This window comes from Arvicanthis niloticus, chromosome 5, assembly GCF_011762505.2.
Source record: "Arvicanthis niloticus isolate mArvNil1 chromosome 5, mArvNil1.pat.X, whole genome shotgun sequence".
NCBI classification, from domain to species: domain Eukaryota; kingdom Metazoa; phylum Chordata; class Mammalia; order Rodentia; family Muridae; genus Arvicanthis; species Arvicanthis niloticus.
Genome location: NC_047662.1, coordinates 72,460,755 through 72,484,539, shown reverse-complemented (window position 1 = coordinate 72,484,539; position 23,785 = coordinate 72,460,755). Strand labels below are relative to the sequence as shown.

Sequence of the window (23,785 nt, the reverse complement as noted above, 5' to 3'; positions counted from 1 at the left end):
TGAGTCTTAATATTAATACATCACAGTTTGTGATTTTAATGGAAAACACCATTTGTCACCCCCAAACACCCCAAACAATAATGTATTTTGAAATTCAGTATTGTGTTCATTTAAATAAATTACAAAATTATATGCATACATATTGTTTTATCCTATCTTAAGGTTTAACATTATGGCACAAAAGGCTTTGAAATATTTCTAGGCTATTCTTCAAATATTTTAGACATATTATCATTTTTAAGAAAACCCTAATGCTCTAATCCTTCAACTACATTTCACGTATTTGTACATAAGACCCGTTGGAGTTGTGCAGCCATAGCAATTCAAAAATCACATATCTGCTATAAATCTTCTGAAACCCTAAACTTTTGGCTCATCCCACCCTGTGCCTGTTTTCTTGCTTGGCTCTTGTTGGTCAAAATGATGAAGATTCAGAGTGACTGCATCCTATATAATTCTTCCCAAATGTTTCACTTCCTGACATTCTTCAGCCACATGGAACATTTCCATTTTCAAAAGGTGAAAAGTGCCAGTAAGAAAATAAGTTTATAGTTGGAAAGTATAACAACACCACGAGTTAAAATATGAGGAGGAAAACTGCCCATGTATAAGAGAAGGATTGAAAAGCTAACTTCTGGAATCCATAAACCTCATCTCTTTTTGCTTCAAAAAAAAAAAAAAAAAAAAGAGGAAGTCATATGTGTGCAGCATTGAGCAATACATCAGACTCAAAACACTTGTGTAAGGACATAGTGGGTCAGAACAAAATGAAAAAATACCCCCAGACTTAGCTTATTTCAATGATAGTCTTATTCAATTGCAGAAGACATAGAGAAGCCAAAAATGAGTTATAATTTAGTGGCACTTACATTTTCTGCCAGCTGTTAGTATGTTTGGCTGAAGTCATTCATTCCTTAGTTAGCTATGCTGTCTGACAACCCCTTGCAATCTCACATGCACACACACACACACACACAAAGAGAGAGAGAGTGTGTGTGAAAGAGAGAGAGACAGAGAGAGAGAAAGACAGAGAGAGAGAGACAGAGAGAGGTTTGAGTAGATGGACCTTCATGGGAAAATATCTAATTAGTTTTGCTGTAGGACCAATCTGCTTTCATTGATTGACAGAGAAGCTAGTAGAATTCACTAGAGGGTCTTATTAGTGAACTAGTTACAACAGACACTGACCATTATGTCTGCCAGTTTTCTCTTTTTGTTGTTGGATATTTTATTTATATTTCAGATGTTATCCCCTTTCCCCATTTACCCCAAACCAGGAACTCCCTATCCCATCCCTCCTCCTCCTGCTTCTATGAGGATGTGACCCCATCCACCCACCCACTCCAAACTCCCCACTCGCAAATTTCCCCACACTGGGGCATCCAGCCTTCACTGGACCAAGGACCTCCTCTTCCACCTATGCCCTACAGTGCCATCCTTTGCTATATATACAGCTGAAGCCATGGGTCCCTCCCTATGTGCTTCCAGGCTGGTGGTTTAGATCCTAGGAGCTCTGGTTGGTTGGCATTGTTTCTCTCCCCATGGAGCCACATTGGGAACCCCATGATCAGTTCAATGGTTAGCTGTGAGCATCCTCCTCTGTATATATCAGGTTCTGGTAGACCTCTAAGGAGACAGCTATATCAGGCTCCTGTCAGCATGCACTTCCTGGCATCCACTACCTTTGGTGACTGCACATGGATAGATACCCAGGTGGAACAATCTCTAGATGGCCCCTCCTTCAGTTTCCATCCCACAATTTAAATGGGGTACAGAGCTAAACAAAGAATTCTCAACTGAGGAAACTTGAATGGCCATCCTGTTAAAGCTTTTCTTTAACAACATCAGCATATTGACAGCCAAAGTACTTGGCTTGTACCTGAAAATGGACCCCCAGACAGAGTTATTAAATGAACAGGCTGGCAAGCCAAGGACAGGTAAGATTCTGCACAGAGCCTTACCAACCTAAGACATAAATGCATTGCTTTGGATAAAGCATATTCCATAATGAGTAAGGAAGGCATTCTTGTCAGAAAGACCTAAGACAGGTTCAGTCTTATTAATGAAATTAAAAATGGGGAGAATTGGAGAGCCTTTGGGGTTGCTTAGCAAGAATCTGACATGGGCCAAGGACAAGGAACCACACATGGTATGCATTCACTGATAATTGGATATTAGCTCAAAAGCTTACAATACACAACATTCAACTCACAGACCACATGAATCTCATGAAGAAGGAAGACCAAAGTATGGGTGCTTTGGTCCTTCTTAGAAAGAGTAACAAAATACTCATGTCTTCCCAGTTTCTACTAGATACTTTACATGATACATAAGAGCTTATAATCAAATCTGAGTTTCAATTTTTTCCAAAACCATGCTAATAAAGAAGCAACTGCCTTGCCTAACTGCTGTGAAAATAAGAAGATAGTAGATGAAAGTGAACATAGTGGGGTGCATGGTAAGTGCCACACTAGGCATTTAAGGAGTGATAGATACTATTACAAGTAATTAATTTGTAATTATTGTGAAGGAGGAACCTCTGCATGAAGTGATGGAAATAAAAGGAAGTAGGAAATTCCCATGTCCTTAATGAACTACTAAAGTTACTAGTCATTTTAAAAGGTGACAGCAAACCAAAAGAAAGGTGACAGCAACTATACTTGCCCAAATCTTTCTGTAAAGACACATTTTATAAAAAGCTACTTATAAGACTACAGGAAGGGCTGGGCAATCGTATCTGCTGGTCTCAGCTGCAGAGCACGATGGGATTGTTCCCAAGGGTACCTTTTAATAAAGTTCACTTTATTATTCTCTAATACATTTTAGCAAGCTTCACTGAGTTAACCATGGGTTTCTTAAATGAGAGATTCTTTTTCTTTTCAAAGAAGCAAATCAAGATTTCTTATCATAATTTGGTATGTCTAGAAGACAAATCTATACCTTTCACTGTTCAGTGGCTGAACTGCTGCTGTAGACCAGCTGCCGTGCTTCACTTGACTTGTTAGAGAAAAATAGCACACACACAGTGATGACTGGAAAATATAGCTCCCTGGATTTGTCTTTACTATGAAGCTACTCAGACTATTTTGCTCATCATGAATGACTTTTAATTTCCAAAAGACAGAACCCATCAATAAGCCCCAACATAGCTGCTGCTTCATTTAGAATGAAGCAGTGGGCAGCTGGTTCAGTGGAGACTTCTTCCAGCATCATTTCTTTACTCTTATTGTGAAGCACAACTATTTAGCCACCGAAAGATGGACCCCAGGCATATCTAACTGACAATATCATATAACTATCAATGCTAAAGTCTGATGATCATTCTGGGGTCTCGTACATTAGGAAGGCCACCAGAACAAATGTGGTACATGATTTACACATTTGGATCCTCTTTTACTTCTCTTATTGTCCTTTTACGCTCTTGAGATTTAGCAAAACATGATTTTTATGATGAAAGTCTATTTATGTTGGGGAATAGACAAAATAAAAATTACCCATTCCCTTGGAATTTACATATTCAGTTTTAAAGCTAATGTTCTGAAGTCAATGATCCCCACAGTTCTATCTTTGCTTGTTGAAATGAAGATTGAACTCAAATTTGCAATTCCCAGTGGGCCAAAATTACCATATTTATTTACATGATCTACCTTTTGTTTATATGCTGAAATTAAGAATAGATATTATTCCAATATTGGCTCATGGTCTATTAATTTTAGGAAATGTTATTAACACTAAAAATCAGTGTCCTTGATATTTAAAGGAAAATTTCACTACTTTAGTAATTTTAGTATGATAATGAATCAAACAGTACACCACACTGAGAATCAAATCAAATTACTTCAGACATTTCTGAATATATCCTTTGTCTTTCCCTTTTCTCCTCCATATATATTTCTCTTTCCCTTTAAGAAATATTTGTTTATAAGAAGGAGAGGAGAGGAGTCATTTTTTAAAAGAATGATAAATTGTATTTATGTTTACTAAAGGTACACACAGGCAACTATACAAATCCAATGGCCATTTTTTTCTTCTATACTGAAAGCTGAAAGCTTGGGTAAACTCCATTTGTAACGTCAAATGTTCATCTATTCAGCATAAGGAGGAAGTCTCCATCACTCAGCCAAAATATGAAAAACAATCCTGTTGAAGAGAAAACAACACTAATACACAAATCCAAATTCAGTACAAGGTCTTTATTAAGTTGTAAAATTCAATTACTTGTTTACTGCATCCTTCCCCCTTCCTTTTCTTTACATTCCATTCTTTTCTCTCTTTTCCTCCCTTCCCATTCCTCACTTTCTTTCATTTCAATAGGAAACACCCCTGTGGACTTAACCCAGCACAGGCTACCAGTCTCCTCTTTTACAAATAGCTATAGATTCTATGAACTCTGCTACCTGAGTAGATACATTCATGTCATCATCCCCTTACTCTGATTCAAACTGCATGTTTGGATTTTGGAGATATTCTTCATGTATATATTTTTAAAGATGTAGCTGCATTCTTAAATTTATCAAATAAATAGCTGTGGATATTTTAAAATGCACGGTATTTATACATTACATATGAAAACAAACACTGTATTAAAGTTTTACTTTACTATATTGTTGTGCATGTGTGAATGCAGGTATCTGTAAAGAACAGAAAAGTGTATCAGATTCCAAGGAGTTGGATTTAGGGGCACCTGCAAACCACTTTTCTTGATGTGGATATTGAAATCTGGATCTTTTCCTCTGAAAGAGGAACAAGTGCTCCTAATTTCTTAGCCATCTCTTCAGACACACATGGTATCATTTGCAGATTGATATTTTCATAAAAGTATATATTACAAAATGAATAAACAGCCCCCACCCCTGGGGTATCCTCTCCCCAACCTCAATTTTTCCTCTTGCTCTCCTATAATACCAGTTTCATGTCACATATACATCCATGATTTTATGTTTTTATAGGGATCACAATTGAGAATAAACTGATACTTGATTTTCTGAGAGTTGCTTAATTTGATTAAGTAAATTATCTTTTGTTGACCCATTTTTCATCCTAAGTTGGTATTATGATCTAGGAATTGTGACTTATGCTGCAATAAACTCCAGTGGACAGGGATTTCTGTGATGTGTCAACTTGGCAAATCTGGGTCATATAGCAGATTATATTTTAATGTTTTATGAAACCTCTATACAGGCTTCTATAGTATCTGGACTAGTTTATATTCCTACAGAAAACCTTGTATACTGTTGATATTTTTATGGAATTTTTACAATTCAGATATTCATTTTCTGTCAGATGAAATACTATCAATGAATTCCTCCCATTCTGCATGCTTTCTTTTTCCAATGTGGTTAGGTTTTTAATTCAATGAAGTTTTTTTTCTATTATTAACCCATTTCCACAGCAACTAGATTGTTATTCAAAAAGTCCTTGCTTATGTCTATATCTTGAAAGTATTTCTTAGTTTGTCCTCTGACATTTGCAGAGTTGCAGGTTTAAGGTTTTTGATTTGCTTAGAGTTTATTTGTTCACAGAGTGGAAGATAAAGATGTGATTTATTCTATATGTGGAGTTGTATTGTTCTCTGCACCATTTGTTGAAAATGCTAATATTCTCTAATGTATATTTTTCAGAATCTTTGTAAGAGAACATCAGATGATGCATCTATGTGAATCTTTGTCTGAGTAATCTGGTCTACTCTATTGATCTACATATGTGAGGGCTGGTACCATGCTGTTTCTGTTACCATGACTTTGTAGTATTACCTTGAAATCAGGATAGTGGATACCCCTAGCAGAATTTGCTTTACCCAGGTTTTCTCTGGGCAGCCAGGGACTTTTGTCCTTCCATATGTGTTTTTCAGGTTCTTTTCAATTTCTGTGGAGAATAACATCAGAATTTTGATGGAGGTTACAATAATTGGTAGATTGTGTTTGGTAGTACATCCATATTCATAGCATGAATTCTTCTGACCCATAAGTATGGGAGATTTTTTTCATTGGCTAATATTGTCATAATTTTTCTTCTTCAGTGTTTTAAAATTTTCTTTAAAGAAATATTTCACTTCCTCTGTTAGGCTTATTATAGGATATTTTTTGAAGAAATTGGACATTTACATTATTAGTTATATAGATGCAGGATTCTAAGTTAGAAATTTCTTCTCTCTAGAATTTTAAAGTACTCCTAACTTGTAGTCCAAAAGCACTCAATGCTACTTTGATAAATATGATGTCATCATTATCATAATTCAGTAGGATAAGACCTATAGCCATCAGTGTCATTTTCATCAGCTATTCATTTTGGGTTTAGAATTCTAGCTTGGTTATTTTGTAATGTTTCCATCATGTGTTTCACAGTAGGTATTAGAAAAAAAATCCATACATTAAGTTGGCATTGGATCCTTCTTCTCAGAAGCACCTCTCAATTCTAACATAAAGTTCATTATATCTTCAAAACTTTTGTTCTTAGATTTTTCAGTGCTGTCATCTTTGGAGGTCATTTTAGTCAGATTTCTAATATTGTAAATTAATTATCTCATTAGGTATATTTTATACTATCATCTTTTATTTTTGTTCAGTTTTCTAGAAGGTGTTGTATACATTATCTATAGTACTCTATACACATTGTTTATTTTCTATATTTTGACATCACTCAAGTTCCTTAGGTTTTTCTCCAGATGTTCTATTTTTGATGATACCCTATTCTAATTCCATGAACATAGTATTTTAAAAGTCAGGTCCTTGACTTGCATTTTTTTAGTCTATTAGTATTTATGTTAATATATAAAAATTAAAATCTGAAATAGTTCTAGATCTTCCCCTCCTATTTTACTGGGGTGTATAGCTGCTTCATCACAAAAGAGAGATCATGCATTCACATCAGTTTGTTTAAGGCAACAGAGCAGAGTTTACAAAGTTTTCTGTAGAACCAGCACAGGAAAAATTTCAAAGATCCACTACTAATGCAGTATGCAGTGGTCTTTCTAAAATGTTCTCACCGAGCATCAGTACTGACATGGTTTTCTGCTTCTTGCCATTTTAGGCCTGAGTATCTTTATTTCTGTTTCTGTCTTTGTCTCAATCTCTCCTTCTCTCTGTCTTTCTCTCTGTCTCTCTCTCTGTCTCTCTCTGTGTCTCTGTCTCTGTCTCTCTCTCTCTCTCTCTCTCTCTCCCCCTCTCTCTCTCTGTCTCTCTCTCTTCCTCCTCCCTCCTCTTCTCTTCCCTTCTCCCTCTCTCCAGTGTGTAAAATGTAGGAATGGAGCTGTCTTCTTGACCTATATTATCTACCTTATATATACAAATTGTATTTAAATATTATTGACCTATTTCTCAAAGTCTAAAACTATGAGTAAGTTTAGCCTCTAGAGGTATGACTAATGTATGATCTAAGGCTGCAGAAGTAAGTAGACTCCTTTAAGTGTCTAAAAAAATGCTGAATTTTTGGCTCAAATTCATTAAGAATTACTTACATACCAGGATAGGAGAGGCATACATGTAGTAGGACATTTTTACCCTTGCATCTGTAAAATTAACAGTTTATAGAATAGAAAATAATGTATGCTATTGAATTAACAAAAATTTACAGAAGTACCATGTTTGTATTCTATCTATCTATCTATCTATCTATCTATCTATCTATCTATCTCCATTTATCTATGCTTGGTACTGTGACCTGTCTGGATTTGGACAGAGTTTGATTAATAACTTGGTTGTTTGTTTTACTTTATCTTATAGTTACTTCTCAGACTTCTGGTCACCCTTGACCTTTGGAGCTGTGGGAAACTCCTGTGTAGAGTCCTTTGTTAATGTGTATGGTAGAGATGCTTATGATGAGAATTTAATGAGTTGGCTTTAGATAATGAGATTCCCAATTTTATATATCATTATATGTGGCTGTTTTCTCAAGACACTTAAATTTCTTGAAAGAAGAACACTTCATTTTACCTCTTGTTCTGGTGCCTTGTATGGATCATATACAAAGGTTACCTGAATTCCTGTTCTTATTCATTAAGATCTTTCATGGTACTCACTTATTTTGAAGTTCTTGAATTTTGTTTTAAATTTTTTTCTTTTTTTCCCATTCTGATTTCATGCTGCAATGTGGTTCAGTGGTCTAGTATCTATATATAAATATGGAAAGGGATTTGCTAATATAAACATACTCTAAAGACTCAGACGTAGGCCTGTTTTCACTCTAAGTTCTTTGTTTCACTTCCATATGCCAGGCAAATGAAATATTTGAACTTTCTGCTTTCAGAGTTTCAGAGTGGAGGGAGTAAGTTGGCATATCTCTCAGCATTAGCTAAACTTAATTTCCTAGCCAAAATCTAGACAGAAAGTCATGATTTTGGTTCATTGTGCTTTTTGTTTTGTTACTGTGGTCACATAAGGCTGTAAGGACAGAGTGGAAAAAATACTAGTGGTAAACTTTCATTGTAACAATATTTAGAAATTCTTCCCATATTTTGACTGGCTAACATAAGAAGTTCTGAGGATTTAGGTTAGCCTTGGGACTATGATCTGGGGCCTTGGGTAAATTTTGCTCTTTTATGAACTTGAACCTTCCTTTAAAGGAGACTTAGAGCTACAGAAAGAGCTTTAACTTAGTCTATGTAAACATGAAAATTATTGGTTTCTTTTAACCACTGCAAATGACTGAAAGAATATTAAAGACTGTAGCAATGTTTTTTGGAAACCCCCTGATTCTGAAAAAGAGACCAAACCCCAACTAAATGGCATGGATGATTAATGTAGCTTCTAAAGCAATGTAAGAAAGCAACAGAAGTCTTTCCCAGTAACTCCCTAGGCAGAAAAGCAAGTGCCCAGCTCAGTTAACAGAAAGTAGGCCATAGACAAAAGCTCAATTCTGATAGAAACAGGACAAAATTGTACAGAATATATAGACACATATCCTCTTCCTGATCTATTTTCACTTTTCCTCCTATTGCTCTATTCCTGGTGAGTTCAACATTATGGCATTTACCCATAATGATTTTCTACTCAGTGCTTCTATGTGATTCAGGCAGTGGGAACAAATAAAACTGCTTAACATTTAGAAGGGAAAAGAAAAGAGTTCTGTGATTTATTTTATTTTTTTTTTGGTTCAGTTTTTTAGGACTATTTTTTTTTTTTTATTTTTTTATTTACAAGTGTATGGCAGATGTACCAGGGGAATCCAGAATGGGTGTTGGATCTCCTAGGCTTGGAGTTACAGGTGGTGGTGAATCTCCCAACATGGTGCTGGCAACTCAATTCTGGTCTTCAGGAAGAGCAAGGCATGCTCTTAACTGTGTATCGTGTTTCCAGCTCTTTGTTTCTTTAATTTTAAGCATACTTGACGTCAGCTTGGGTGGCCCTCTTCAAAAGTATAATTCTTTCCAAGTTCTTGTAGTTGAGTGTCTCATCGAGCTAAGGCATGGCTGCTTAGCTCTCCTTTAAACATGCCCAATGCTCTGTAAAGAGTTACTCCTTTTCTAAGAAGATACTGATCAATTTGTCTGCAGTGTGTCACCATACATCTCTCCTACACAATCACACAATAAAGGCTTGTTTATAGCCTGTGATACTTTTGGGAGTAAATGGAATCTTTAAGAGACAGAACCTAGTTGTAGTCCTCTGACTATTTTTGTGTGTTCCCTTGAAGAAGATAGTCATACCATAAACCCTTTTATTTCTTGCATTTTCCTTCTTCTGTATGTGCTGGATGCCATGCTTTTAGCAGATTTCTCAATGCCTCTAGGTGAACAACTTTCTCTGTCAAAGGCTCTTTATAATGACCTAATAACTTTTCCAAGTAGGAAAGTATCATGACCAACTTACAACAGACTGAAACCTTGCAAACTTTAAGCCAAAATAGACCTTTCATTTTTCGGTTCATTAGCTCAAGTATCTGTTGTATTAATAGGAGGCTGGCTATCACACTGAACTCACAGAAATTGAGTCCATGTTGCAAAACAGACACAGCCTCCATAGAAGCTGATTGGAATTAATAGAATCGTTCAAAAATCTTAATAGTTTAGTTTGTTATTTTTGTGTAGAAAAAATATCCTGTGCTTTTTGTTTCATATATAATGTGTTCATAGTTTAGATTGCCTTAGTTACAAATTTTGGAGAGTACATTTCCTGGTTACCTTATACACTGCTTCTTTTCAGTTGAAAATGACAGCTATGGACTGAAGGGGCCATCAGATGAGTGTCTATTAGAGGATCACCCAGGAGGCTACAAGGTGGGTAGTTTTTCAGGGATCATCTAACATAGTTTCCTCTTTTCTAATACAGCTCCATAAATCTCAACACACAGCTCCTTAGGGCAATGCCTTATAATTCACCTATTAGTCTCACATCCTGAAAGGTTAGAAAGCCTGGAGCTTTTGATTTAAATATTATACAATTAAGTGGTTATTTGAGAAAACAGACCTATGGATAGAGAGACTGTGAAACATATAATAACCACAGCATATAATTACATAGTATATAATCAGCTCTATGGGTGATACAAGTCAAACAATATCAGACATTATGAGGTGTTTATTACTAGCAAACTGTGTTATTCAAAGTCCTCAGACTCAGAATGCACTCAGAGAGAAAAGGGGTTTACATGCTTTTCAATGCCAGTGCAGTCAAGAGTTATAGCCTTATTCATTATACTGCTGAGGACTCAAGCTCTTATGAAGGGAGGTGCTGTGGGTGTGGCACAGTAACAATTCCATAGTCTACAGGCATTTTATCAACCATTTTACACCTTTATTAGCATGCTCATATTAAAATGGTTTTTATGGAATTATAAATTCTCATTCAAATTTGGGATTTCAGAACTGTACTTACTATCAGGTCCTGTTATGATCATTATGTGGTTACGATCTTTATGAGAATTTGAGATGTCTCATGTTTTCTGTTTGGTGTCCACACAGAAATGTGTTTCACTGGGGAGGAGCTCCACCTTGTCAAACTTTTAACGATCATCTCTTCTCCCTAACTGGCTTTTCACAGCAAGGTGCATGCTGAGAGTGGGACAAGAAATTTCAGGCTGTGCCTTGAACTGAGAGGAGCTGTAGATAATTGCCAATGGGAAGCCACAGCCTTCAGTCTTACTTTTCAAAGAAAATACAACCAGACCACAGCCTAAATGGACAAGGTAGTCTATCCATCTCAGTCAACCCTGCAAATGAAAACTAAGCCCTAATAGATACTGATTATAGTATAAAAAACACTTGTTGTATTAGCATCTAAGCTCGTGTAATTTGTCACACCACGTTAAAAACTGACATAGCTAATGAACAGGGGCTGAGTGCCATGAGATGTCTTCTTAAACACACATACTTAAGGAAGTCAAGAAAAATGATTTCTAATACAAGTGGCCAAGACAAGAAGCAACTGAGTAAGATATTTTCGTTCACAGGCAAGCAAGGGAAACTGACTATTTATGCTAAGTGCATACAGGGAATATAACAGACTGTAAGGAGACTTAAGAACTGTGAAATTTTTTATAAACCTTCCTTACATTGGATGCCATATGCATGTTTTGTCTGCCTGCTTTCCAGGATAAGGAATCACCTTCTCTGACATGTTAGGGTGTTCATTCTTGAAATTCATCCCATCACACCACACAACTCACCCATGCTAAATTGATGGCATGCCTGTGTGCACTGCTCATTAGCCTAAAGCCCTGGTCTACACTGACTTGTTTATTGGTGTTTTCTTGGGTGATTTCAGCAAAGCATTCAGTGTTTGATATTTTTGAATGAAGTAGAAAAACACCATACTAACAGAGGCAGGAAGAAATGAATTTTTAAAAAGAAATGCATCTAGAAAATATACCTTTTTTGAAAAACAAAAGGTTAACACTTATATTTGAAAATTTTTGTCAGTTTTTAAGTTCTATGCTTCCCCTAATATCTGAGGCTTCGGGAGTTCATGTCTCAGTAACACAAAGCTTCTAAACACATGCATTAGAAAGAACTTCTGCAGCAATTATTAATGTATGGGGCCAACAAGAGTAGAATTAATCTTGGAAATGGAAAATAAATGTGCCACAGAAGTTCCCATAAGGTAGCACTGACTTGTTGGGTTCCATTATTGATCATTGGTGATAGCAAAGTGATCGCTCACAAAGGCAGACCTAACAATAGCCTCAAATGTGGAAGAGTACTCACTCGCTGCCTGTTCTGGAAATAGGCCATGTTAAATGATTATTATTTTTTTCCCACAGCGCAGAAGCAACAAGCCTCCACTTCATTTCCCCAGTGCATTGTAAGTGCACCTGAGACCAGTTGATTCACTTTAGGAAATTGTTTCTTTTGGTATTAACTTTCTTCAAGATATAAAACTTGTGGTTCTAAGAAAGTATAAGTTTAGAACTCCTCCATGGTTCCCCCATATGTTGGCACTCTACCAAGATCTGGACACCCAAGAAACATGATCCTCAGGGGATAGTTGGGTATAGCAGCCACAAGGAAGTGATCACTGTGGTTTCTTTAGTAGTGGCAAGGGCAGGCCATTGAGACCATTGGCCCTATCACTGAAACCCTACTACTTTAGCCTTTCCCAGTTAATAAGGAATCTCATTGAAAAGTGTTGATGTCAAAGTTGAGCTGTTTAGGTATAATCATGTGCTAGCTCTAAGCAGCTTCTACCAGCATTCAATGTGTCATAATGTTTGAGCTCTTGACTTCTGTGCCTTTGCCATCTTGATGTCTTCATGATCAGTTGTAACTATAGCCGAAGAACCATTTTTACTGTACAAACAAATCATGGGCTCTCTGTAAAGTCAAAACAGTGACTCAAAGTGGTACAAATGTAAAATAAACAATGCTTTGCCTTGCAGTTGTTTCTTTCTGAACACAGTTTTTTAAATTGATATTTTAAAATAAACCTTCTACCTAATCCCAAGATAATGTTAGACTCGCATAATCTAGATGAAAGCATGCAGCCATTGTGCATTTGAGCTTCTTTTTTTTTCCTGAGTAAATCTCATCTTCCATAATAACCAGCATTCATATTTTTGGCATCCTCCCCTCTAAATGAACCAATGATGCTTTTGCTTTTGAACTGAGTGTCACAAGACTGTGAAGGATACAAATGTGAGTACACAGAATGATGAGATCACAACCTAAAGGAAAGTTGCATATCCTGGTAGAAATTCTTTAGGAGGAATGATCTAAAGAGGAAGAGTGTGTTTACCTATGGTAATGTCAGGGTAGCTGGAATGAGATCAAGCTAACTTTACTGTTTCTTTCTCTCAAGGGCTGTGTTTATACCAGACACAATATCAGGAAGTAGAACATGGCCTTGCAAGAACTTGCACAATGAAAAGTACATTTTAAACTCATTCTGCCTCCTGCCTCTGATGTGACAATGACAACTCAAAACTCTGTTCAGACAGACAGATGACATATAATGTAGATGTCATAGCACTGTCAGACCCATACACTTTGGAGTGTATCTGTGTAAAAATATAATAGAAATAATTATTTATTGATCCATTTCCAGCATTCTACCAGTTCAGGATGAAATAAAAAAATAAAACATTCATATTTTAATGAAGCTAATCAGAAATAATTACTTTTAAATTTAAGCAAGCCATCAGGCAAGAATCTTTTTAAATTCTTTTCAATGGATGTTCAGTATAGATACTCTCCCTCCTAACTTCAGGAAGATTTATCCTTAGAGTCACTGCAAGTAAGCTGAGACTTCTCCCTATTAGCCAGAAGCAGATGCACACATGACACATAGAGGAAATGCAGGGATGGTGGCTTCTGTTTGCTAAACTAGCCCAAGAATCAGTTGGGTTTTACTGGCATGTAGAAGCAGATTCAAGGAAACCTGCTACTGTCCAAGGCTCACAAAACTGTAGGATTTTCTTTTAATTGCTCATTAGTGCCTGCTGCGTGGGTTGTCCATAGTACCATCCCTGAGGCACCATTTCATACTGTGTCCTTTCTCAGTCCTCATTTATTTGGGAGGCAGCAATGAGTCTCGCTGTCCCTTAAAATTTGGCACATTCATTTAATATTTTCTCTACACAACATAACAATAGTTTGCACTGAAGATGCCATGTTTCTCTAAGAGAGGTAGCATGGTACATTTGTAATATAGCAAAAAGGGACTCTGGTACCTGCTTCATTTCCCCTTTGTGTCAGTATGTTTTTAAGTTTCCATAGACTCGTCTAAAAGCAGACTATCAGTTATTCTGCATGTGTCCCATTTGAGGCTTATAGGAGACAATGTAAGGTAACCACCTAGGCCAAGTGTTGGCAAAATGTGGGAAAACAGAGCCCACCTTTCACTCTGGATTAGCATATGAAGGTCTTTATGAGCCTGAAAACATTTCCCTGCACTCCAGACATTGTACCATGTGTGTGATGATTAATGATTTTTACATTGTGTTAACCCCCCAAAATGACATTTTAAAATGTTACAATTGAATCACAACTACAAACCCTCCCATACACTTTTATAAAGCCTGTTTTATAGCTGCTGGTCCTTTGGACAGGTGCTGGTAGGGAGCTGAAACGTGAGCCTCCTTAATTATGTCTTTCTAGTAATATTATGAACTTTAATACTTTCAGAATTATAGCTGTTCAAATGTTATTGCAAGCCTATAAGAATGTGTCACTGTACCCATTTCCACCATAAGAACATTGAGACCCAAAGAAAAGGGACTTTTAATAGTAGTTATGGGATTTTGAGTGTTTTAGATTGAGAGTCTGTAGGTACCTTTTTATTGCACACACTGAAGTGTCCATGCTTAGGGTATATGGCGATTATAGAAAGTTGTGAACTTAGAGTGGATATATATGATTCATAAACAACCAACAAATTTCTTACTGTTGTTTACTGTTAGTATCAATCTGATTAACAACACACACCATTATAGTCACACACCGCTGATCATTAACAAACATAAACTTTGTCCTGTCTCCCAAGTATTTCTGCATAGAAATGCTGTCCTTATTTGTGTGTTTATCCCAATACAAGGAAAGTTACTCTGATGAATGCTTATGCTTTGTGCTTTGTAAGAGAAAAACCAAGTTCTGTACTTTCCCTGGCAAATCTTTAGATAGTAATTGAGATCAGCACCACAGTTAACCTTTCGTTTGCCAACAAACAGCAATTACAGGAAAACTACTGTGTAATTCTAAGGCTTCTTATCCTGAATGCAGAAGTGATTTGAACCATTCTGACTGTAAATTTGAATGGTTTAAAATATGGTTCCAAGAGACTAGAACTATATTTTAATTACGTATTTCACTGTGCGATACATGGTTTCAATTTTGGAGAAGTTAGTGACTACTTCCTGAGTATAGAAGCATTGTCCCAAGAGAAACCAGGAATAACATAGGAGCTAGTTCCTTCATTTAAACATGGCTGGAATTGTTCATAAGTCAAGATTCCCCAAAGCTTCAAATAATTGCATGATATGTAAAATCTTTTTTTCAACAAATTATATAAATACATTCAATGCTTTTATTTTTAAGAGATCCCATGCTCCAGTTTCAGTGAACTAAATTGTCAAGTAAGTAAAATTGTAAAGTCTGAAAAAAAAACCCCTTTCTCTCTGCTCTCCTTACAGTTTTTCTATTTTCTTTCTTGTTTTTTCTTTAGGTGTGATCTACTGTATCTGTTCTCCAACTTCTGTTCTTGACTATTAATTCATTCTGGTGTTATTCCTTTATTCTTCTTGTCTGCAGTGAGGCATGGGTTACCTAGCCGTTTATGTGGTTTCTAGGCTCCCATGACTTTATGGACACCAGCCAGTTTCCTCCTTCTGCTAGTTTCAGTTCGCTCCTTACTGGTGTGCATTCTTTCAGTTCATCATGCTTTCTCTATCGCCTTCATTAGACAAGGTTTCTAGCGTCATTTCTACTGACCTCATTCTGATGTTGGTTAGGACTTCTGTCTAGCCTTTGTGTACTAAAACTTATATTAGCATACGAAGCAGTTTTTTTTTTTTTCTCAACCCACCTAGAAGTCAGAACAGAACAATAACAAAAGTCTCTGGTTGAAAAAAATCACCTTGGGGAAAGGGGATGGCATCTGAAGTGTAAATAAAATATCTAATAAAAAAAAAAAGGAAAAAAAAGAAAAAGAAAAAATCACCTTGAAAAACCTTTCACATTCATTCCTCCTTCTGCTAATAAAGTAAGCCTAGGTCTTGAAATTTCACCCAGTCTGTAATTTCTTTATTTATATCCATCTATTGCATCCAAAAAATTCATGTAGTCTTAGGGCTTCAAATAGTATCTGTCACTGAAAGTTTAATTTTATTTCTCAAACTACATAATTGAATTTCTAACACTTTTAAAAGGAAGCTATAACCCATTCTAGCAAATAGACAAAGTTAAATAATAAAACAAAGGAAACTTGAAAGCTGGGCCTAGACCAGCGAGTTTTAAATCTTACTTGCTATTTAGATCCCCTGGGTGTTCACCAGACTTCTCCCTAAACAAAGAAGAAATGTGACAACAATTAAAACGTGAAAACGATGCTATTAAAAACTGCTCATTTGGGTGACGCATGTTTATAGCACTTGGCTAGTGGGAAATGTCAAAATCTACAGAGAAATGAGACTTGGTTTATTATGGCATTTTCCTTCACACTTACTGCTGTAAAGAGCAATTTAAAACACCCCCTTGCAAGCCCAAGGAAGCAAAACTTTCTCTGACTCTCTGGGAAGAGAAGTACAGTTCAAAAGTGTTCTGTGCACTTAGCAGTATAAAATATATGCAATATAAAATTAAAACACACAATTGCCAATATTATTAAATAAATATTTGAATTGAAAAATTTTTGAAATATTCTCCTGAAAAGGATTATTCTTTGCTTTGTAAACTTCAGTTGAGTTAAAGAGGGCTTTGTTTTGTTTTGTTTTCTTTGTAAAGATAGGAAACACTAAGTAAGTTGCTTTGGATGATACCACAGGATTTTTAAAATGACAAACTCTTTGAAATTATGGGTGTAATTTAACATTTCATGAGTAATGTAAAGAGAGGGAGACAGAGAGAAAGAGAAAGAAAGAGAGAGAGAGACAGACTTCAAAACTTGGCTGAGGAAAAGTCTTGGTAAGCATGTAATTAAGGGCTGATGAAACAGCTTAGTCTGTAAGGACTCTTCTCACCATTTGAAAAATTGAGTTTGATCTCTAAGACTCACATGGTGGAGGCAGGAAACTGACTCATGTAAGTTATTCTCTCACCTCCAAACAAACATGATAGGAATAATGCACACACATAAATACAAATAGATACATATTTTTTTAAATTAAAAAAGAATAAAACAAGTTTACAGTTAATGTAAATTTTGTGAGAATTGGGGAAACTACAAATCAATGCAAGTATTAGTATTCCAGGACTTTACTTTTATAGTCTAGAAGCCACTTCACAAACAGAGCAGCCATTTTCTCCTGTGCCCAATGATTTTTGGTCATACATCTTCACCATGGCTTATTTCAAATAGTGAATGGAGACATTAATTTGGGCTCTGAAGAGCGTGGCAAGTGGAGACATTAATTTACTTCTGTACTTGGAAAAACCATTGCTGAACAGATTATTTCGTGTCCTATCATGACCTTGAATTTGCTAAATAGCCAAAGATGAGCCTCTGCTCTTGATTATTGTGCCTTCAACTCTTGCGGGGCTGGGATTGCTGGGATTATACATATTTTCACCATGGTTGGTTATTTGGTACTTGGGCATGTATGCAGGACACAGGACTAACTGAGCTACCGCCAAAGTTATATGCCTGTAGATTTTGGAAAATATCAACTGATTTAAGTCAGACAAGGAAAATAAATGAAAATGTCACTGTGAGTGTGTAACGGAAGAGGAAAACATCCAGGCTAAACTTCTAGAGCTGATGGACGTATTTATTTGCTATTGTGGGAGCAGTGGTCACTTAATAGGTATATACATGAATATAAGCCCATCAAATATTTCGTATCTTATAAAATATTTTTACTTTAATACTCTAAATAGATGGAAGCATGCCATTAGTATTTACTAAAAAAAGAAAGAAAAGAAAAACAGGCCTTGTATGATTAAAACTTTGATAAAATTACCATGGCCAGTTATTGCAATATTTGTTTTAAAAGAACAACTGCTGCTGGGCATGGTTTCATACATCTATAATTCCAGAACTCAGAAAGTTGAGATGGGGGTCCGGAGTTTAAGACCAGTCTGGGTTCTATAGCAAAACTGTCAGAGAGAGAGAGAGAGAGAGAGAGAGAGAGAGAGAGAGAGAGAGGAGGAAGAGGAGGAGGAGGAGGAGGAGGAGGAGGAGGAGGAGGAGGAGGAGGAGGAAGAGGGAGGGAGGCAGAGACAGAGACAGAGACAGAAAGACAGAGCAAAAAAGGAGAGAAAAAGAAAGAAATCTAGTTGCTTCACTGTTGTGGATGATCCTTGTATTGTTTGTATTTTGGAGTTAATTCTGCTCTCCTGGGAGGGGCTGTAGACAAGTAGTGAGCCATGTACTCAGGTGACTTCTTGTGAACCAATCCCCTAATGAATAAAAGAGCCAATCACTGAGTGAGTAAGAAGAACTTGCGGGTTGGATAGAGGAAGAGAGGAAGAAAAGAGAGAGAGACTTTTGGACAGGATAGTGAAAGGGCAAGATATAGCTACTAGTATCACCTGGCTTATATGGCGAATCCACTAGTCCATTAATGTGGTTTACAAGATTAGCATTCTAGTCGTTGCCCCCAGAGATTGAGTTACCATTGTTTCTGACAAAAGTTTGTGTGGTGTTTTATTTCTTGTGATGACTCAACTGGGTTCCAGAGAGAAAGGTGTAGTGACAAAGCGTGGGTTTGCCTGATGTGCACCACAAAGCCCTGGGGGTTTTGAAGCATGGGGCTGGTGTGATAGCAACCCACCAGTGGGAACTTAGCGAGCTGGTTGGAGAGATTTTTGGAGCTCTGGTACTTTGTGGTCCACCAGTGCTGGGCATAGGACAGGAACTTGCTGATCATTTTTAATATTTCCTGCAACATTTCTCTTCGAGAAAACTGTTATAGAGCCTCGGATCTGAAGTGGGGTGGCATTTTCTAGGCAGGTATGGAGTACTACATTAGCTATGGTGGCTGAGGGTACTGTCTCAGTTTCTGATAATAAGTGCAAAGGAGAGGTTGGCTGAGGCTCTGGATGTGAACGTGGCCAAAGGGGGGGGGACAAAAAATCTAGGCAGGCTTTTGGACATGAACTGTCATTTTCCTCAGATACTGCATATGTGTAATATTACAAGAATTGAGTAGATTAGATTTTTGTACATACTATATGGAATGTCTGTGAGACAATGCAAATGTTAAGTTGTGTACAAGGTCCTAGAGAGAGTGGTAACCTTGAAGAAGGCCATAGCTTCTATGGAATGGAACAGCTGAGGAACCCACAGTAAGAATGATACTCAACTATGTGACTGGCTCCATGTTTTCAACCTCCTACACAGCAAGAATCAAGTTCCGAAGTATTTTTTTTTATTATTAAACAAAACAAATATCAACTATGGTTATGCTCTTAAGAGTCTTTAATGTCCACAATGTGTAAGGCAAATATATATATATATTATTGTGTATAGATTGTTATAGATTATTGTGCACAGATAAATATATATCTGTGTATCCATATATATATATATATATATCTGTGTATCCATATATATATATGGATACACAGATATATATTTTGCACAGATACTTGTCAAATGAAATATAATTTAAATATAGCATTTTGCTAAATGTTCAAAGAACTCAGCACAATTTATAAAAATTGGTCATCCATAGTATATGTATTGAATTAGGAAAACATGTGACATGGCTTGCTGAAGATAGCTTAACATTTATATTGTAACAACCTAAAACTTAGCACTTTTATGTACCAATAGAAATCAATGATATAAACAGACAATGAAACCATGAAATCATAACTTGTTAGAGGAATTATGTATTGCACTTAGTGTGGTGTTTTTTTTTCAAGAGATTTCTCAGCTTCAGAATAATCCCTTGAAATCTTGGTAGGCGGATAAGGGTCCGCAAAGCAGGCAAAAACATCAGAAATGGGCTGTGACTAGCCACATGATAAGCAAATAAATTTCCCTCCAAAGTTAGTTTCTTTTACAATATAACAAGCATAAACAGAAAGCAATATGCATCTTTCAGAACAATAAATTTAGAAAATATCGATGAATGTTTAGCACTGAATGTTGATTGAGTTTCATTTGTTCAACATGTATATTTGAGCATTTATCATGAGTTCTTTTCTAGATACTAAGAAAGTTTCAGTTTGAAGAAAGTCAGTTTCTTCTCACTAAAGATTATTTGTTAATGTGTAGCACAATCATTAAACAACAAAGGTAATAGCTGATGATGGTGATGATGATGCTAGATATAGATAGAGAGATAGATGATAGATAGATGACAGACAAGTAGCCAAAAAAAGAAAAAAAGTAGGTAGATGGAAAGTTTCAAATATAACTAAGTTACATGAAGATAATAAAAGGTATTTCCTTGTTACGTTTGGTTTTTTGTTTGTTTGGTTGTTTTTTTGTTTGTTTTTTTTTTTGTTTTTTTTTTTTTGTTTTTTTGCTGTGAAGAGACACCACAACCAAGGCAACTCTTATAAAGGTGAACATTTAAGTGGGACTGGCTTACAGTTTCCAAGTTTTAGTCCATTATCATCACAGTGGGAAACAGGACAGCAGGCAGGCAGATATAATACTGAAGGAGGAGCAGAGAGTCTTACATCTTGATCTGAAGGCATCAGAGACTGTGAATGGAGCAAGTAGATGGTGCCACCAGACAGAACTGGTAAGGCTCAGTGAGCTCAGACTCCATGAATCTCAAAATTAAAAATGGTAGAAGTGGAGCCACTTACTGCCTATTTCTCTCAGTTCTGGGACATGTAAGCATGACACCCAACTGAGAGAACCATGACAATCAGTCCTGTAGGAAAAACACCTGGCGTCCTTTCCCCTGCAGATAAAGTATCACTAACAATTCAAAACTGAGTAAATAAGAAACACCAACCCCTAAATCCTATCCTAATCTTCTATGTTTATAAAGTCTCTGATCACATAGAATAAAGTGCATGGGTTATTTCACCAAGAATCATCTGAGAATGTTTGTTTTACTGAGCTATGACACTTGCAGTAGAGTTCTGTCTCCCAAAGCTTACATCAGTGGACCTTGGGCCCATCTGGATGGTCAAGCTCATGCCACTATTGCCCTCTACGGCTGCCCACCACTATTGCTCACTGGTGCTGCTGCAGTAGTGGACAAGACCTGAGACCCAACTACCTGTCTTCTATAGGTTGCCCATACCTCCTAAATTCCCCTCTATGGGCTTTAACATTTTTGAGGTTTTCAGCTGATCAAGCTGAAATCTATTCATCAAGGTTCTGTGAAAGACAATAACTAGGTATCACACTGAGCATAGCTTGAACACAGGAGACCTCAAAACTAGCCTCCACAGTGACATGCTTACCCCAACAAGGACACACTACTCCAACATGGCCAACCCTCCAAATAGTGTTACTCCTTATGGGCTAAGCATTCAAACATACGAGCCAATAAAGGCCATTCTTATTTATACTAGCACAGAGTGCAATTGGTAATCAAGATGGTTCTACAAAAAAAAAAAAAAAAAAAAAAAAAAAATCATTTGTGCTGAGCTACGACAATCTTACCAGAGGTGATAGAAACTTCTAGAAAGTGCATACAAATATAAACCTGATACAGGGACAACCTTTGTGTTTGGAGAACACAAATATGGTCTGAATGGTTGGAGACAGTGAACCAGAAAAGTTAGGATTGAGACAGTGAACTAGGAGGAGCAAACAGCATTTAGACTGTATAAGGCATTGTAAATCACCACGAGTCATTAGCTACAGAAAAGCAGCAGAGCAACTGGGATCAGGAGAAGAAGAAATTCAACAATGGTCCAGCAACCTAACTGTTCATCAGTTCAGGTCAGGCTATTGATGCCATGTTATTATACAGCAAGTTAGTCATTAAGTCCAGTTTTCTGCTTTTGTTCAATTTTAGCATTTTTGTGTTCATTGGTACTCATAGTATTAATGCTTTTCATCATAGTTGATGATGGCTCCTGTTTTGTTTTCCATTGTTACCTGCTTGACTTCCCATTTCTTGTTCAAGGTGTGCTTTTCCCTTGATTGGACTTTCTGTTCTCCACTGTTGTCCCTGGCACATGTTATGTCTACAGCTCATTCAAGTGCTGCTTTCCACTATACCTCAGCATTTCTGTTCAGCATCTGTTACCAGTCATGACATGGTTCATGCTCCTCTGTTCCTTGTTTCCAGTATTGAAAATTTCAAATATAGCTGTTATCCAGCATGGATTTTGCTTCCCCATATTAACCTTTCCTTGTGTGTAGATTAGCAATAACGTTTATTATAAGAAGAATAGGTAGCTTTAAAACCCACATTTCTCAGGTTTCACCAATGATTTGACAATAGATGTTTCATGCAAAACAAATCCCCAAGAATGGACCTGTGCATTGGGGAGCTGCTTGAATATAACAGCAGACATCTAAGCTTTAAAAAATGATTAAACTTAAAAGACATTTCAATGTGCTTTTATAACTTATTATATATTAATATAGTATCATTATAAGTTTTAGATGTTAGCATAAGTCACATCAACAGGAACATATTGATTTAACGCTAGTCATTGGTGTGGGAATTTTAATCAAATTTATTCTCTAATGCTGGTGTTTATGCTGTTTGCTGTGCCACGGCCTCTGCATCACAATCCACTAGAGAGGGGAAAGCACATGCCTGGTACTATAAATCTGGCGAATGTTAGGTGCTCATAGGCCCCAGCATTGAGTCTACTACTATTATTCTGCCACATGGCAAATTCTACCAAATAGCCTAACCCTGCCCTCTATATTCATGTTTCTATACCTATAGAGTAGTGTAACTCTCAGACCTCATCAGAGAAGTTTCCATGTGTAGTAGACAGTGGTAAGTGTAAAAACTCACAACAGATCAAAATGGAGAGAATACATATCTTAAGAGTGCTTAGGCACAAATGAGACATCTATATCATGTGACTTTCAAGGCTTAGGTACCATCACAGAAGAGGGGATGAAAAAATTGTCAGATATAGATGTTGGGGCAGATTAGAGTGAAACAGTGTCTTCTATACATGACCAAGTACTACACCCATGAAATTTTAACTCTGGTTGCTTTCATGCAAACTATATATAGTAACTTCTCAACATTCTAGTACTGAGGGCCAGGAGCTCACAAGGCCCAACACCCAATTGAGGAGCTATTGGAAAATAATGGTTTTAGGAGAGGGATAGTTACATTTTCTACAAGGAAATGCCCCCTAATAGGTAGAAAATGCTCCAGTAGATGACCCTACATTTTGGAGTATATGGACAGCTCAAGTTAGCATCAATGGGCAACAGAGAAAGGGGCAGGGAGTTGAAGGAATACGAGGGTTAGCTCTTGGAGGAATAGGAGTTGAATGTCATCAAAATACATTGTATGCATATATGAAATTAGCAAAATAATAAAAGTATTTCATCAATTCCAAGAACACATCTGAAAAGTTTTATCAAATGCTATGGAGGTGACATGGGTTATAACATAATAAATAGGCCATAAGGGAGAAGAGGAATTTTTGATGATGGTAGTATAGATGTTACTGAGTAATTATTTTTTTTAATAATACTTTGCCAAATCTTGTATTTCAGTCTTAAAATATGGCCTTGTAATATTTTATTGAGTCATGTCCTTCAAACTAACCACCCCTTAGCTAGCTTACTGCTTCTACCTTATG

General features: G+C 36.6%; 1 protein-coding gene across 1 annotated transcript in view; it reads right to left on the bottom strand.

Annotated features, from left to right (window-relative positions):
* Ptprd (protein tyrosine phosphatase receptor type D) overlaps nucleotides 1-23,785 on the bottom strand; it is a 1,324,101-nt gene that overhangs the window by 625,298 nt on the left and 675,018 nt on the right. Inside the window, exon 5 of the mRNA XM_076934732.1 lies at nucleotides 16,389-16,427. The gene's annotated coding sequence lies outside the window, so the exon portion shown is untranslated. The remainder of the gene's footprint in view (nucleotides 1-16,388; nucleotides 16,428-23,785) is intronic.